The 13,903-nt window shown below is 38.4% G+C and overlaps 1 pseudogene; it reads right to left on the minus strand.

Annotated features, from left to right (window-relative positions):
• Window positions 1–7,354: 7,354 nt before the first annotated feature.
• Window positions 7,355–13,903, minus strand: part of LOC120286436 — an 81,239-nt pseudogene continuing 74,690 nt past the window's right edge.

Raw genomic sequence — 13,903 nt, forward strand, 5'->3', positions numbered from 1 at the left:
ATCAGATATGATATGGAGAAAGTCTTCTTAGCACTAGATTCACTATCTAAGCGTATGGAACGAACCAAATTACAAATGAAACCATGACTCTAATACTAATGAGGGGACCTATGCTTAGAATTAGGGAAAACTGAGTTAGTTGCTGCAAGTATGCCTAACCTCTTGTTCAAGCCCTTTAGAGATAGCCTTTTAGCAGCAAACTACCTAGAGATTTACTTCAGAGCATATAGACACTCAAAAATGCCAAGATGGTAACGTTTCTAAATAGCTTAGTTGCATTTCTTAAAGGATTCTAACAGGCTGGAGAAGAAGAGATGTTTAGAAAGACATTAAGAATTTTCACAAACACGCATTTTACTTCAAGGGACTCTCCCCAACACATTTGCCTTTTATAGGCATTAAGAGGTCACAAGCAAATAAGGACCATGCTCACGGGTCCGAAACAAACATAAGTTCTGGAAAATCTGGTTGGGAATTATTTTAGATGATATGAACAGTGATTATGAAAAGTGATTTTCCTAACCTATCGGTACAGTAATTTGCTACAGTAATTGTGACCTATGCTAAAGTGCCATAGCTACAAGCCTATCTTCCGTCGTGGGAGTTGTGGTCATAGTCTGAATCATTAGAGCTATGTATTGCAAGCTATTTTTCGTATCTTTGTTCAGGTTCTGAAAGTCTGATGTTAGAAGGGCTGCAAGTGACTTCTCTTTATGCTGTTAGAGTGTTCCACATGTTTATTCCACTTGAGGAGGATGTTTCCTCATGAATCTTGGAGGATCCTGGAGTATCAACAGGCATGTTTGGCTAGGGTCAATTTGCTAATTAAGCATAGTAATATGTGTCTAGTTCAAGGGATAAGGACAAAGGTCCTTGATCATAGGGGTCTTGAGAGAGAGGGCCTCCCCATTGGGCATAGGGGTCTTGAGATGACTGTGCAGGATCATCCGTGTCGATCATATCTTTCTCTTGTGATGGAGGTGTCCTTGCTTGGTCCTGTACTTGTTTGAATTCCTTAAGTGCTTCTTTGACTTCTGGTGTAAGGCTATAATAATCCCACGAAATAGGTATGAAGTAATTCCATACATCTTCAAAGATGGTCATGTTCTCTTGACATAAAGCTCTCTGGAGTTCTCTATATTTGTATTCATCAAAACCAATATAGCTGGGAAAGGATTTGTAAATACAGGATTTCGTAAGGTGTGGTTCCTACTCCTTGTAGTGCATTAGCAATGGTGCCATTATTTCATACAAAAGCCCATGAACACTAAAGAAACACAATATAGTGTATTTCTGGTTTTGGTCGGACAGTTCTCAATTCTTGTTAGAAGAGATGCTTTCAATGAGTGGGAGGATAGAATCAGTTGATGACAATTAGGAGGTTCCTATCACTTTCATTTTCAATGTTTCGGCCGAGCGCAAATATCTAGTTAGGTTGGCGATGAACTTTCTGGTAGGAAACTCAATAGCTATTAAGTACTTATTAGTTCAGCACCATAATATCCATCAAAGTTTATCAATGAAAGCATCTTCCTTCTAGATTAAAGGATGTATAAATAGATACTTGGAGTTTAATCCAAAAGGATAAAGAATCGAGCCTCCATGGAGTCTGAATAGATCCGTGTGGCATTGCCACATGAGGTTCTCTAGATTTTCAGTGAGGCTGTTATTTTGGATTTGTTCAATAATTTCCTAGGGGTTATCCAAACTTGGCCAGTCTCGCATTCTCTAGATCTTATACTTTTTCGTTGTGATGAAAAGTATGAAAAACATGCCTCATAATGTACATATTGTCTCTGCCGGTGCCTTGGGTTTGGACAGAAAATCAGCAAGTAAGTTCTTCTTTCCAGCAATATGTTTGGTTTCGAAAGAATATTTCAAAAACCATTCAGCCCATCAAAATAGTTGGAAATTTGGAATCTGCTTCTATTTGAACTTAATCATTTGAGAAAAATATGCCATGTCTAGTTCTACCAGGAAATAATAGTCAATAAGATGGAACTCGAACTTTATTATTCCATTTTTTACCGCCAAAATTTCCTTGAAAGTGTAATGATGATATATTTCAGTCTGGGAAAACTTTCCACTTTTATAAGCATAGATGTGTCGCTTACCATCAATTTCTTCAAATAGTATGGCCACCCAATATTCATCACCAGCATTAGTCTAGAGGATTCTCTTTCCCATGGATGGAATTTGCAATAGGGAAGAGTCTGTATGATTTCCTTAAGTTTCACAACTACTTTGGTTTGGGATTTTCCCCAAAGTGGGGAATTCTTCTTTAGCATTGATTGCAATGGAATCAGTAATTTTGTAAAACTGGAAACAAAGTCTCTAAAATAATTAATTATCCCAAGAAATTGCTAAACTAACTTTATTGTGAAGTTTTCTTCTGGAAACTTTAGCAATTCTTGAGCAATGTGTGGCATTAGATAGTACATAGTGCATACCAAGAAATTTGATCTTTGTTTAGACAATGTTCATCTTTTTTTGAGAAAACATAATCTCATACTTCTTTACAATGTCTGCGAACTTCAAGAAGTTGACAGTAAGATTCTTCATCCGGATTGTAGTGCAAGATATCATCAATGTAGATTGCTATACTTGACAAGGTTGACTGAAATATTCGACACATGGTCTTTTGGAATAAGGATGGAGCTACTTTGAGACCAAAAGGGAGGACCTTCCATTGGAAATGTTGGTTTGGAATACATAACCCTATTTTGGGCCTATCTTCAGGATGAATACCCAATTGCCAAAATTCGGTTTTGAGATCAAATTTGGAATAGATGTGGGCTTTGGATAATCCAGTAAAAATGGAATTTCTTGAGGGTGAAGGGAACTTGTCATCTTGGAGAAAAAGGTTGAGAGGCTGGTAATTTATTATTAGTCGCATTTTACTTATGTTTTACTTAGCTCATTTATTGATATAAAAACCTTCACAAGTCCATTGAGAGTCCGAGATTTTAATAAGGTCTTGTTGGAGCAGCTCGAGCATTCCTTCTAAACAGAAGCAAGATGTTCCGGATTCATTCCCATGTGACTTGTCTAAATAGAATTTATATCTTCATTTTTTTTAAAGGGAGGCGAACAAAAAAGTTTGAATTCTTCCACAAAGGATGAGTACATTTTTAGAGAATTCAGAATGAGATTTAGAACATGATTCTAATAACTTTTGCTTGATCGAATCTAACAAGCTTATTTGGATAGAGAAAAGCCTTTGAATATTGACAAATTCAGAAAAGTGGTCTCTATACTCAAGGCATTTTCCAGGAATGATGCGGAGTTGAGGAAATTGAGATATCCCAACTAATGATCAGAATTTTGTTGGGGAGACTAGCCAAAGATTTTAGTAATTATAGAGTACTGAGGGAAAAAATGAATAATTACTTATGTAGTTCATACATTTGTAGAAAAAGTATCTCGAGGCAAAATTGAAATATTGAACAAAGAAAATCCAATATTCTTCAAGAAGAACTTTTGTGTCTAGAATTGAAGAACTTGCACCAATGTCTATAAAAGTAATGACTGTGATTAGTTTAGCAAACTTTGATGTTAAGATTTTTATAGGAAAATGGGGACAATGGATTTGGCTTAATAATATATTGGGGTCTTGTTCTAAAGAAGTGAGGGCTATATGGAAAAGATCTTCAGAATCTGAGTCAGAGTCAGTTTCACTAAGAGTTTGATAACAAGAAATGGCACAAAAAGTTTGCTTAGATGGACCTTCATCAATGAAAAACAATGATTCAACGTTATCATAAATACCGATTTCAATTTCTATGTGATGTATCAAATGGTTATGTGCAAAAAATCTTAAACTTATGTCCATGTAACACATTTATCTTAAATTTTGTGGTAAATGTACCACATGAGTACAAATTTAGGATTTTTTATGTCACAAGAAAAAAATTTGAGATAAATATATTTTACAAATTTGGGGTTTTTTGTGTCATCAAAAAACATTTGAAATAAATGTGTTTTAGTAGGCATAGTTTAGGGTTCTTGGTGATTTTTTTTTCCATAAAAAGAAAAAAAGAAAAGTAATCTTCCTAGAAGGACGTTTCCGTTAGCCTTCTATACTTAAAGAAACAATTGAACTATGTCATATTATGACTTCCAATTTGCCTTGACAAACCTAAAAAAATATCCAGCTAGGAAGGAAAATAGTCTGACTCCACATAGGCTAGTGTGGTCTTTGAAATAAAGGTGAAAATATATTTTGTCTTCCTCTTCTTTGTATGTCAGAGACTGTAAAGTATTATTTATTATTATTTCCTCAAAAACTGATGGTTGGTATAATTATCTTCCATTAGAAAAGAATTTGATACTTTACCAAAATCATGAGGTAAAGATTGACTTTTACTTTTCCGTGAAAATTTAAATATAATTTATATTTGAAAAAATTATTAAAGATTATGTGCGAACCTATGTGCTGAGATTCATACTTTGTTAAAAATTTCATTTGTTTTGGGCTTGAAAAGTCCAAGTGCATGAGTCATTCAACTTAGTTGAATCGATTTAATGGACGAGGGATTTTGATTCTAACCTTTTCTCGTCCTAGTGAAGGGGAAATCAATTTTATAAAAACTTGAATGTATGTAAATATTCAAAGGAGGAAAAACAATTAAAGGGATCCCCATAGAATAATTGAAATCACAAAAGAAAGGAGGGATTTAGCTAGTCGAACCAAGAGAATCTGATTTACAGGTCCCAAGTTTTTTATTTCATAACAGTCTTTGTTGTGTCGCGGTCTTGAGGTTTCTGTGATCGAACGACCATGTGTGATCCAAGAAGATCGGGCCTACTGGGGTCTCGGAACACTCTTAAGAACTGGCGATATAGTAATTATCCTGAGTTCTAGAGCATTCTAGGCATAAATATTGGTAGTTGATGGATTGGGAGATGCAATCTCATCCATTAGATCTAGAGTCAACAAAGGTCGAATGGAAGAGGTTTTTTTATAGATGTGGGAGCATTCCCTCTCATTTGTATCCATCTAAACATTTCTACTATAGAAAGCATTCTCTCATAGAGTTACTCTCTCTAAACTTTCTCTCTCATGATCCAGGTGAGCGAGTGATTGATCCCGAGAAAGGCTTCACTTAGGCACTTCGTCGATCTGGAGAAAGGCTTAGCTTACACACACTCCATCGATCTCGAGAAAGGCTTAGCTTAGGCACTCCATTGTAGTTAAAAACCGACGCAGATGATGATTCTAAACCTTTCTCATCCTAGTGAGGGGGAAAACAATTTTAAAAATACTTGAATGTATGTTAATATTCAAAGGAGGAAAAACAATTAAGGGGATCCCAATTGGATAATTGAAATCACAAAGGAAATGAGGGATTTGGCGGGAAAAAGTGCCGTTGGCCGCATAATTACGCACATGAGGTGTTCGAGTTCCCAACCGAGGCTCTATATTTAGCAATCTTTTATAGTCCTATTTGGCCGTTCATCCAGTGGAAAAGAGGAAAACGAATTTGGTTGGAGTAACCGGCCTGCGATTGGCTGTTAAGTATGTTGGAATAAGACGATCCATCCTTTGTGTCGATTTGTTTTCCAACTTGGCGCTTACATCGTGCCCTGTGGAGGAGATTTCGTGCTCTGTATAGGAGATTCTAGAAATGGTAAACTTTAGAGAGAAGCGAAATGAAGCGGAATACTCATTCCTTATTCTGCTTCTGTTTCTATTTCTCTATTAACTTTTCTATTCTTAAATAACTCTTTTTGTCCTTTGGCATTATGCAGGAGGAATTGATATTGAACACTACAGAATATGACTTGTCAATTGCGACTTCGTCCACATTTATTTGGAAGTTCCTTAAGGAAACTAAATCTGATGAGAAGGTACTTGGTTTATTATATTAATGTTATTTGATGTTGTTACGAATTGATTTTTTTTTTTTTTGTCAAAATGAATTGATTTTAGGAAAAATTACAAATAAAGTCTTAAAGTGCATTCATTTTTTTTTTTTTTTTTAAATAAGGGCCCGAAATGCAATCATTTTTTTTCAAACAATGGCCCAAAGTAGGTATTGTTTCAAATAAAGACATGAAGTAACCATATCAATCTCAAATAAGGATCTGCACTCACCAACTATGAAGGGTAATTTCGTCTTTTTAATTTTTTAATTTTTCTTTATTCTTTCGTAAAAATAAATAAAAATAAAACTTAAAAAAAAAAAAAAGGAAAACATAGGCAGGAAGACTCCCTCCCCCTATTGCCGCCACCACATCACTAGTGGGACGATGGCAATGGCAACGGTGACGACCGATAGGGTTGCCGAAGTCTAAGCGAGGGCTAGTGACCCCTATCGACCAAAGGCGAGGCCTTGCTGGCCCTCCCCAAAGACGGGAGAGATTATGCCCTTATTTGAAATAATCATAATCACTTCAGGCCATTCTTTGAGGCTGATATAATTACTTCAGCCCCTTGTTTGAAATAAAGTCTACTTCGAGCCCTTATTTGAGAAAATGAAAGCACTTCAAACCCTTATTTGAATTTTCCCTTGATCTTATTTCATTAGTATCAAACACGATTTGCTTTGGGTTTTTATTTGTACCTCCGAACAAATCAAGCACTTGTCCTTTTTCTTCGTCAATCTTTGCCTAGTTTAGCGTGACATCCTCACATTTCGACCTTCAATATCGGTTGCTGTTGCAAGTTACACTGCCTAGACCACTATTAAAGGGTGTAAGCCATGCTGTATAATCTATAGTAGTTAACCAATTGTAGTGCCTGACGAATCTTGCAAGTAGGGAGAGACTTCAATTTATTGTTTATTATATCTTTCATCTCTCTGTTTATATCCTCTAGGGACTTAGCGTCATTTCCTTTTGGCTAATTTTCCATTGTACAGGGAATGCTCGAGACTAATGGTGACTTTCCATCAAAAAGCGAGGAGTGTCAAGAGTGTATAATACGTATTGCACGAGTGGATATGACTACGTGGCTAAGCTGAACCGGCTCGTTTTCTCTTGAACACAAGTTTAGCATATCCTGTGTCTTCAAGCTTACCTGTTTGTTCAAGCTTTTTTGTGTTTTGAGAGAACAGCATCTTGTTTTGGTGTCTCATGAGGTATTTGTGTTAAGCGGCTCTTTCGTTTTAGAGGCTTCTGGTAATAGCTGTAGAGGTGATTTCGAGCTTATCGGCTATTTCAAAGCCCTCAAACAGAAAACCTCAATTCCCCACCATCTTTCTTCCTAAATTTTACAGCTGATGCAAAATCCTATTCTAAAAATATGATGCAGAATCTGTCTGGGAGGGAGTTTTGCATTGAAGAACGATAAGAGCCAGACCGGAGTCATTTCATATTTCATCATTCAATTGGGAAGTCACAATGTCAGCAGTCATAAATTGCTTTGTATGAACCGAACATGAGAAACGACTTCCTGGCGAACTACATCCCTTCGTATTTTTCCTGTCCTAGTAGTCGGGAAAGGCTTCTTCCAAGGAATGAAAGTTTTTGGTATCTTAAACCTGCAAAGAAAGTAATGATATACTATTTTGGTTGATAAGATCGATAATGATGGATAAAACATTAAACAATCAACATACGCCTAGGAGTTCACGTGGCCGCGTGCATGGGTTGTGTGTTTGAGAGAGAGAGAGAGAGAGAGAGAGAGTTTTTAGGATCAAAGTAGCTGCATATTTGAAAGAGCAATACCCTGTTAAGTTCCTGTCTCTGCAGTACTGTCGAAGAATTTCATCAGACAACAAACGTTCTTCTTTTTCAGCTCCAAATTCATGGCTTTTATCAGACCAAAGCCAGTTCTCTTTCACAGGAATACACCCAACAACCATCTCAGTCAGGTGAGCTTCAGGGATTCCTACGATGACGATTCCAGCTACTCCTAGATGTTGTAACAGTATTGCCTCAACCTATGTTGTGAAACAAGAACACATCCCAGGAAAATGAGCTGAGAGTACATCTTTTCATGGTAGCTAAACATGATTTTGAGAAAATAAACAGGTTCATCATTGAAAACATAGAAAAATAAAACAGGTCCAGTATTTGCCTCTACCCATCAGAAATCTATGCTTGGTCAAAGAAGAAAAAAAAAATCATTTCTAAGCCAATTCATACATGATAAATTCTATTACCTCTTCAAGGTAAACATTTTCTCCGCCAGTCTCGATCCGACCACTTTCTTGGCCAATGAGCCACGGCTGACCATGCTCATCAATGAAACCAACATCACCAGTGTCAAACCATGAATGATTTTTAGAGACTGATGACCGAACTTGATGCCAGTACCAATCATCAAATATGGACCTCTAGTTAGAATTTTCCCAACGCCAATTGAATCATCGCCATCTGTCCTCAATTCAACATGTGGGGCAGGTTTGCCGACACAAATGCCTCGTGGTCTTTGAACTGAACTGAGATATGTTCCGACATGAAAATGAAGGGGCTGGTAGGAAAACGAGAAATGTGGGTCATAAAGAGTCATGAACGTTAGTGAAGAACAAGTTTCCGTCATTCCTGCGTATTGAGAAAACAGAGGAGAAAAAATAGTATGATGAGGAAAGAAGTTCAATGCACTTTGCTGGCAGGTTCTGTTGGAGAAAACTCCCTTATTATTTTGAAGTTGACAAAACGTTTCCATCAGTCTAGTCTGAAGACTTCAAGACTCAACTGTTAAAGTCTGATGAACTCCAGACTCTGTCATCAAAGTCTGAAGACCGCAAGACTCAAGACTCAAAGTCAACCCATACTGATAGTTTCTAAACCAACAAAGAGAAGACTTATCTAGATGCGAGTTTATCTTCAAGGATTCAGTTCATACGGTTTATAGAAGATCTTACGACTAGAGATAGCACATCGAGATCAATTATTCTTATTGGAATCAATTCGGATAATCAAGATTTGTTGAAAAGCGAAGTATACATGGAAGGTTCTACTCATGGAAACCTAGATCATGATTGTATGGGCGAGCATGATTAGTGGGCTATCATCACATTCCTTAAATAACTCGAGATCTCCTTGATTGATTCTGTCCAACAGGTAGATTAAAAAAAACTCCTTTGGAAAGTGCCAATGGTTATAAAGGCATGGAGGAGTATATAAGGAAGACGCTCAAGTTATTCGAGTGTGTGCATGAAAGAAAAATTCCTAAGTCTGAAGCTCCTAGTTCTTTACTATTTCAATCGCTGAGCTTAAGTTGTACTCAAAAGAGGGATCAAACACTCGTGAGACCTTGAGGAACTGTAGTAGAGTTTCTACTCTGTGGAATCAAGGACGTGAGACTATAAAATCTCTTTTGATTCTTAGTGAAATGTAGCTAGTGGGCTGTCAGTGCGGGAAGTGGACGTAGGCTTGGTTTAAGAAGAACCACTATAAACCTTGTGTTTCAATTTTCTTTCCTAAAACTCTTTACTTTAATTCGTAGTTTTGTATAACTATTTATAGTCTTTTACATCTTCAGTCTATTCTCCTCAAAAGACGAGTTAATTTATTAAATCTTGCAAAACTTCTTTTAACACCTATTCACCCCCTTTATAAGTCCTTACTAGCTCTATCAATTGGTATCAGAGCCTGTGTACTCATTCAATTGAAGTGTTTTTACTTCTGAGTTAAAGATCTATGGCTAGTATGTTGGCTCCAGGTTTGGTTGAAGGCCAGAGTAACACTAGACCTCCTTACTTTGATGGAAATGAATACAGCATATGGAAAAACAAGATGAAGGCATTCCTAAAATTGAAAGATCATCTGGAATGGGATGTAATAGAAAAATGAATCATTCCTAAAGCTGCATCAATTTCAGAAAGAGGAAAAGAAATTGCAGACGCTAGCGAGATGACACAAGAAGAAATAACCAAGAGACAAGATTTTGATGCTAAAGTAATTTACTCTTTATATTATGCTTTATCTCCTACTAAGTATAACATAATTTCTTCTTGTGAAACAGCCAAAGAAGTCTGAGATAGGCTGCACATTACCTATGAAGGAACTGATCGAGTGAAAGAAACAAAAATCAATATTCTACTCAGACAGTATGAAGCCTTCAAGATGAAGCCAGGAGAATCTATCACTGACATGTTTAGAGACGTTTTACAAAGATTGTAAACGGTCTAGAGTATCAGGAACAGCCAATCTCAGGACTAATGAAGGTTAACAAATTGCTACGTGGACTCTCCAAAGACTGGAATCACGTGAAGACTTCAATAAGGGAAACTCAAAGGATCATGCCGCTTTCTGTAGACGAGCTGGTTGGCACACTTCAGTCTTATGAAGTGGAGCAAATCAACGAGGAAGAAATCTCAAAGGTAAGAAGTCAATTGCTTTAAAATCTAACGATGATTATGATGTTACAGACTCTGAAGATGATATGGATGATGAAGAGCTAGCACTTATGATAAGGAGGTTCAGGAAACTGAACAAAAATGGAAGAAGATTCAATTGGAAGAAGCAAAGCACTCAAAAATTTCAAAACAAATCAATTGAGGATGATGAAGCCAACAAAGATGTGATATGTTTTGAATGCAAGAAAAAGGGATACATTAGACCCAACTATCCTTTGTTGAAGAAAAAGAAGGGAAGAGCTGAGAAATACAGAAAGGCACTCAAAGCAGAGACATGGAGTGATACTGAATGCGAAGAAAGTGATGAAGATTATGCCAATATTTGTCTAATGGTAAAATCAGAATCAGGCTCAGACTCTGAGATAGATTCAGACTCAGACTCAGATAGCAAAATCAAGGTAAGCAATTTAAAAATTCCTACTAAAGTCTCGAAATACATTGATGAACTTTGTCTTAGTCTCAAAACCTCTCTTAAAAGTATTTCCGAGCTAAAAATGGAGAATTCTACACACTTAAGCAATAGGAAAATTCTTGGAAAGAAAAGTTTGAAAATCTAGACAAAATTTTTGTATTTTTTAAAAGAAAATGCAGACTCTCTTTCAAAAGAAAATACATTTTTTAAAAAAAGGACATTTCAAATATCTCAAAAAGGTTTTCAATAGGATCTGAAAAGTTGGAAAATATTTTTTCAGTACAAAGACCTTATTTCAATAAATCAGGCTTGGGAATGACTTTAGAAACTATGCCTCTAATTGAATTTCCAAAAGTAAAGGAAATAATCAAACAAAGACTTACAAAAACTTCTTACAAAAACCATTTTCAAAAAGTCTTTGTAAAACCTGTTGGTCGAAGTGCTCTCAAATGTTCAAACCGCAACAACTCGTAACCTGTCGCGACCTCCCGAAGCGGGTTGGACCACCTAAGGGTTCGACTAATGGATTGTTAAGCCTAGACTTAACTCGGGCTCTCCGAAGCCCATACCATTCGCGACTTAGGTTCAAGTTCTTAATATGCAAATGATGTTTATCATGGAGTCGCCACTAATCTATTTTTGGTGGGTCGATTAGAAACCCAAGTAAAGTAATGGGAGAATTACTTCACTCCTACGAACCAGAGATTGTGAGTTCGGGGACTTGGTTACATTAGATTTCTCTAATGCCCTTTCGGTACCATTTTTTTATTTTCAAAAAATGTTTTTGCAGGCAGTTTTGGATTGATTTTAAATCAATTTCCCTAACATGTGATGTGATCATGCGGGTGCGCAATCCACCAATTTAACACCCAAGGAAAGCAAATAAATAAATAAAATGCGGGGACTTACCTCGTAGCAACGAAAGCATCTGCATTATTAGATCATAATTCACATCAACAGATCTAGATATGATTTCTAATTAGCACGCAATTTCTTTTTTTGTTTTCACTTGTTTAATAAAAATCATGGAATACGCAATGCATGCTACTAATCTAACATGGAATAATATGACATGATAATATGGCCTAAACTATATGATGCAAATGCGATGTTTTTTGTGTTTTCTTAATAAGCATGCAATATATCCTAGAGAATAAAATTAATTCTAAGACAATTCTTTTTGGTATTTTTCATGAAATTCGAAATGAAAATTGTCCAATAATTAAATGTGCAATCTAAATTAACCAAATGGCCTAATTCTAATGACGGGCAATTTCTAATTAAATGAACCTAGCGATAATTACTAAATGACGTGCATTTCATGAGCCTAATTCTACATGACATGCGCATGATTGATTTTTTTTTGTATTTTTATTTTTTATTTTTTATATATAAATTCGTAATTAAGATTGCTAAAATATAAAGAATCTAACTAAAGTGAGATATTATCTATTTTAAGTTAGGATTAGACTAATCTAAGTCCTATCTTAACTTAGAAAATTATCTCATCATGCAATTTATTTCAAAAGATATTATCTAACCTAGATACTATATAAACATGCATTTAAAAAACAAACTATTTTATCATGCAATTTTGTCTAGAAAAATCAATTCTAATCTACATGATATGCAAATGCAATTTTTTTGTATTTTTGAAATAAATAAAGCAATTAGAAAACAAAATCCTCCATGGTTGTTTCGCTAATAAAATCAATAAATTGATCTTAAGCCTTAAAGACCAAGATATCAATTTTATTCCGCGTGATTAATTATTCCATCTAAAGCCTTATAGATGAAATAAAAAAAATCATTGTGCGATTGCGAATTAGGTGATACGTCGGGGATTTTCAAACATGCATTAAGGACTAATTCAAACAAAAGGACAAAATATTAAAAAACATAATGAAATAATTCTACCTAAGAAAATATAATAAACCTACCTAATTTGAATTTTTTTCCAAATTTGCCTTAACGAGCAGTACTTTGTAGACCACGATGGAGGCGCGGTGCGGATAAGGAAGGTGGTTGTGGTGGTGGGTTGCTGCCGGTGGTGGTTCGCCGTCAACCGGAGCTCCGGCGAGTGGCAACAAACACGGACCAGCAGCGGCAAAGCGGAAGAAACCACCGCCGGTGCGGGAGAGAGCGGAGGGCGAGCTTCTAGTTAAGCTCGTCGCGGGCTTTGTGGGGGCAGCTCAGGCGCAGCAACTCATGAGGGAGAGCTGGTGGACTCGGCGGAGCAACGAGCGGGCTGGTGTCGAGTCGCAAGCTCGGGACAGCAAAGGCGTCGTGGCTGGTGGTGCTTGGCGGACCGAGTGGCGGCGGCGCGGGGCAGAAGTGGGACGTTCGGGCGGGCTGGTGCAACGGTTCTGCGGTGGTGGCGACGAGCGAGGTGACTCCGCCGGGTTGCGGGTGTCCGGGAGTCTTGCCTGCTAGTGCTCGGGCGAAGAGCAAGCAGCGCGGGCTCGAGGCGTCGGACCGGGTGCAGCAGCAAGGTGGTCGCGGGTCGGTGCAGGCTACGGCGAGGGACCGGCGAAGCATGGCGGAGCAGAGGCGGAGGCGTGGCGGTGTTCGCACGGGGTGACCGGCGTCGGGCAGCGGGTCGGATTCCGCACGGCGAGCGACACAGGGAGCGCACCCACGTAAGGCGACGGGGCCGGGCTGCAGGTCACGGTGGGCTTAACGGCAGCAGTGGTGGGCGAAGCCGCCTGGTGCTCGCGGCAACGGCGGAGGTGCCGCTTGCGAAGCGGCGGTGGCGAGCGGAGACGGTGGCGCGCTCGGAGACGACGAACGGGGCTCGACCGCTGCGAGTCACGGGCAGAGCGAAGCGGCAGCGGTAGAGTCGCTCGGGCGTGCGGTGGCTCGGCCTCCGGTCCCGGTGTCGCGGGTTTGCGGTAGTGTTGGCGGAGGAGCGGTGGAGCGGCGAGACAGCAGCGGGCGGGCGGAGAAGGAGCGGCGTCGGGTCGTCGTGGGTTGGTGCACACAGCAGGTGAGGCGGTGCACGGCGGAGGTGGAGGCGCGACGGTGTGAGCGCGGGCCGCGAGGGGTCGACGGCAGAAGCCTCACAAAGAAGAAGAACAAGAATGTTCTTTCTTCTCTCCTTTTTTTTTTTTTTTTGCTTTTCTTTTCTCTCGCTTCTTCTTTTCGGTGTACTTTTTCTGTTTTGTTCAGCTCTTGTACCTGA

Source organism: Eucalyptus grandis, chromosome 4 (assembly GCF_016545825.1).
Source record: "Eucalyptus grandis isolate ANBG69807.140 chromosome 4, ASM1654582v1, whole genome shotgun sequence".
Taxonomy (NCBI): Eukaryota; Viridiplantae; Streptophyta; class Magnoliopsida; order Myrtales; family Myrtaceae; genus Eucalyptus; species Eucalyptus grandis.